The sequence below is a fragment of the Mustela lutreola genome, chromosome 4, assembly GCF_030435805.1.
Source record: "Mustela lutreola isolate mMusLut2 chromosome 4, mMusLut2.pri, whole genome shotgun sequence".
In the NCBI taxonomy this organism is placed as follows: Eukaryota; Metazoa; Chordata; class Mammalia; order Carnivora; family Mustelidae; genus Mustela; species Mustela lutreola.
In genome coordinates, this window is record NC_081293.1 from 191,946,547 (window position 1) to 191,951,269 (window position 4,723).

The 4,723-nt window shown below is 38.7% G+C and overlaps 1 non-coding gene across 1 annotated transcript; it reads left to right on the plus strand.

Annotated features, from left to right (window-relative positions):
- The first annotated feature begins 350 nt into the window (after positions 1-350).
- Positions 351-493, plus strand: LOC131830865 (U4 spliceosomal RNA). The gene has a single exon (XR_009353422.1). It is a non-coding gene; the product is annotated as a U4 spliceosomal RNA (small nuclear RNA).
- The last annotated feature ends 4,230 nt before the right edge of the window (positions 494-4,723 follow it).

The window sequence follows — 4,723 nt, forward strand, 5'->3', positions numbered from 1 at the left end:
TATTGAGCATTCACCGTGCATCAAGAATATGTTCAACGTATTATCTCAATTAATTAGTTGAATTAACATATTATCGTCATTAATATGTATTATCTCAATCTTCACGATAACCGTATAAAATACTACCACATCTTTTAAAAAAGTGATAAAATAGGGTTAAGAAATATATTCAGGGTTATAAAAGTAGCAAATGTGTGTGTGACCCCATGCTCTTTCACTGCTATTCTATGGTGCCTTTCAATATTTGGGGATTTTTGTGTGGGTTTTTTGGATCTTTTTTGTTTCTTTTTTGCTTGAGAATCTGGCTTATTGGTAGAATGTGGAGAGCTCATTAACATTTCATTTTCTTAAGCTTTGCGCAGTGGCAGTATCGTAGCCAATGAGGTTTATCCGAGGCGCGATTATTGCTAATTGAAAACATTTCATTTTCTTGCATTTAATCAAATTGGTATCATTAGTCAATAAATATTTAATGCATACTTACAGTGTTATGGGCATAATGCTTGATCCAATATATGCTATTTTTATTATTGACCAGATTAAAAAGATTTCTTCAATCTAAGAGTATATTTTAAATGCAAGTTCTTGTTACATTAATTCTGAAGTCCAAGTAGAAAGGCCTTATTGGCCATTATGGTATCAGAGATAATATTTCCATATCCCAGATAAATGTATTGACAGATACTATTGCTACTGTGAATAAGATAGTATTTCCCAAGGTTATATATTTAAAAATATACCTATGTCTTGTAAAACAATTAACCTGGATAAAGCCAATTAACCTGAATGTAGACTTTCTATGTAATCAAAATCTTCTAGACACCACTCAAATATGGAACTATTGATACGTCTCTAGAAATACCGTGGAGGAGAAAATAAGAAAGATTTTGAGAATGGGAAATGTAGACGAGAGATAAGGAAAATGTGAAACAGAAAGAGAATGTCATAAAGGGGACCAGGAGAGAAGGAGATCGGAGTAGAGGCAGTGATGGAGTGAGGCGGAGGAACAGAGACAGACAGACATAACCATCAGGAAGGAGGAGGGGTGCGTGAGCGCCTCAGTCAGTTAAGCGGCTGCCTTCGGCTCAGGTCATGATCTCAGAGTCCTGGGATCGAGCCCCACATCGGGCTCCCTGCTCAGCGGAGACCCTACTTCTCCCTCTCTCTCTGCCTGCCTCTCTGCCTACTTGTGCTCTCTCTCAATCTCTCTGTCAAATAAATAAATAAAATCTTTATTTAAAAAAAAAAAAAGGAGAGAAGATTCAGAGCAAGGAAGTTACCAGGAATAAAGATGATGAATTCTCTAAGAAGTCATAATCCTTAATATGTATGCAACTAACAACAGAGCATCAAAATACATGAGCCAAAACCAGTAGAATTGAAAGGAGAAGTAGTAGCCACTATTAGAGTTGGAGACTTCAATACCCCTTCATCAGAAATAGACCCAGCAGACAGAAAATCAATAAGGATACAGCTGAACTCAACACCACCATCAATCAAATGGATACAATGAACATCTACAGACTACTTCATCCGACAATAAGGAGAAAATACATGTTCTTCTCAAGCTCACGCAGGACATCCATTCACCCCAGTAGATCACATTCTGGGATATAAAGTACACCTGAACAAATTAAAAGGAACAGAAGTCACACAATGTGTGCTTTCGGACTACAACATAGTTGAAATGGAAATCAGAAGCAGAGAGTGAGCTGGAAAATCCCCCAAATACTTGGAGATTAAACAACATTCTTCTAAACAACACATGGGACAGGGAGGAAAATCTCAGAAATTGTAAAATATTTTGAATTAAAAGAGAGAGAAGGGTTCTATTGAGTACATGAGTAGCAACAATTATTTTTTCTATTACTTAGAAGTAAGCCATCCAATACTTCGGTTGAACTAAGGATTTAAAAAATAGTTTTTATTTCAGGAATGCCGTGTGACTCATGCCTACAGCATTAGAAGAGGGTTTGTCAGCTCTTCAGATCTTAAATTTTACTTTTGAAACTAGGCCCCATCGAGTACTGGCAGGTTTGTTCCTGTGTAAAGATATGATTTCAATCTTAGAAATTTACTTTGAAACCACAAAGACACTGGATAGTTTATTAGTCATCAAACAGTTTGCCAATTTTTAAATTGCTAATCGGTATATACATATATACATATACGATACACCATTTATAGCACAAAACAATGTCTGAATGTTGCATTTAGAACTGAGATGTATTTAATTTCTTTTTCAGTTCCTCCTCTCACTTCTGCTAGTCCTTTAGCGAAGTTAATCCATTGATTCAGGTAAGAGGCTTTCAGTTTCCTGCAGAATAAAATAACATGTGGAGAAAAAAGAAAACAGAAGTGTCTTTCAACTGTCTGATGCTTAAATATTTTGGAGATTCTAGTTTAGTGTTCTTTTATTCCCTTGGTAAAAATGTCCTTTATTGGACAAGCAAGATTTAAACAAGGCAGAAATTCCAGACCCAGTGCAAGGATAGTCCAAAAATTCAATATTTAGGCATTCACTTATTTTGTATGTTCATTCATTCATTTGTTCCCTCAATAAATATTTTGTGCCAGAATTGCAAAAATGAATACATTTATTCCTGTTCAAAGTTTGTAGTATGACCCACTTCTGTGAAAGAAACCAGACTTTCAGCCCATATGGCTACTGTTCCTTTTTTTTTTTTAAGATTTATTTATTTTCGAGAGAGAGAGAGCACATGAGCATGAGCAGGGGGAGGGGCAGAGAAAGAATTTCCAGCAGACTCCCTGCTGAGCAGGGAGCCGGAGCCAAGACTCTATCTCATGACCCTAAGCTCATGACCTGAAGCCAAAATCAAGAGTCGGAGGCAGGTGCCTAACGGACTGGAGCCACCCAGGCGCCCCATGGCAGCTGTTCTTAACTTTAATGTATTCATCAGGCCCTCCTGTCTCTTGTCTGTCTCTTTAAGTTTCAAAGAGATTCAGACTTTGCAAGTAATTTTTTTTTCTTTATGTAACTAACCATTTGGAAGTGGCAAAATGAATTAAGGAAGAACTGAATAGAGAGATTGTGCTTTTTCTAAGATGTGGGTTCAGGTGCATTTTCACAACTAAGTATTTTCATATGCTTTGTATGCTTTCTAAATCAGTTCAAAGGGCTGTCCTGGCACAGTAATTTTTTATATAATTCTAAAAAAAAAAAAAAAAAAAGCCCTGGTCATGTGTATCTATGAATGTTCATCGTATCTATAAATGACTTGATGTACCCTTTACTTAATCCATTTGTGACTTGATGGTATCATTTATTGATAATGGTTATTCTAAAAAAGTCATTTGTTGATTCTAGAGAAGGATCTAACAGCGATGTTCTTCAGGTCCCAATTAGCTACTCAGATAAATTTTGGGGGGATTGTATTTTAATGAGATGATCTCTGTCCTGGGCCTGGTCCTCACCTATAAATCCAGCTTTGGAAATTTGGTTAGGCATATACATTTCCATCTGTATCACACTATGCAGACTAAATGGGAAAAAAAGAACCATGCATAAACCTGAATGCAATTTTTTATTATAAAGATATTGGCAAGAACTTTGCTTAGTAGCACATTCCCTCTTTATCAAAATATCTGCACGAGAAGGCAAATTAATACCTCACGGTTAATTGGGGAGCAGGGACTCCAAGCAGAGGGCATTCACTGGAAATCTGAGAGCTGGGGTTACTGATTGCTGCTCACTCAGGCCACCTGGACTGAGGATACAGACCCACCAGGAGGACAGCTCTCTCACTCTCTGGACGGTACTGAAGAGGTGCTGGCCAACTCCAGCCCTCATGGATGACCCCCTTCACTATACCTCAGCCTTTATGTTGACATGCACCTGGTGACATTTGGGTCCCCTACTTACAGACAGACCCTCCCCCACTCTAGTTCCTTGAGATGGTAGCAAAGCACTTTGAGTGAAGTTTGGGATAGACTCATACTCCCCAACGACATGTTCACGTGGGTTGTCATGTTTCCTCCTCCAGTTCTTCTCAACCACGATGAGTGGATTTTGCAAGTTTTATTTTTCAAGAAGAAATGTTATTTCCCTATTCTCAAGTTCCTCAGGGAGCCTCTCATTAACATCTCCACTGGAAGTAACGACAGCTGGACCAGGGTCTTAAAACAACAACATCTTTCCTTATGTGAATCCCGGAGAGACTTTTCTTCAGAGGCAAGAAGGCACAAGTCCAACAGCTCAGCCTCGGGTTATTTTTGCCTACTAAAGGCACAAGTGCGCGCACTAGAAAGATGCTGATTTCTACGTGGTGTATTGAGGAAGCTGTTACTAAGGACGTAAGGACAAGCCGATCACTATTTGGCCTATCACCAATTCACAGAAACCTCAAACACCTGACCCTCAGGGTGTTGCTATAGCAATCCAGAAATGATAAATTCACTAAATTATCTCTTTGCCAACAATTTTTAAATAAGCTATCTATAAATTATTAAGCAATTCTTATATTATTGAAGTAAGGCAGACTTCATTTTTTTTTAAGTTTTTTTTTTTTAATTTATTTTGAGAGAGAGAGAGACAGAGTGAGAGAGAGTGGAGCGTGAGAGGGGAGGTCAGAGGGGGGAGCAGACTCCCCATAGAGCTGGGAGCCCGAGGCAGGACTCGATCCCAGGACCCCGGGACCGTGACCCGAGCTGAAGGCAGTCGCTCAACCAACTGAGCCACCCAGGCCGCCAGCAGACTTCATTT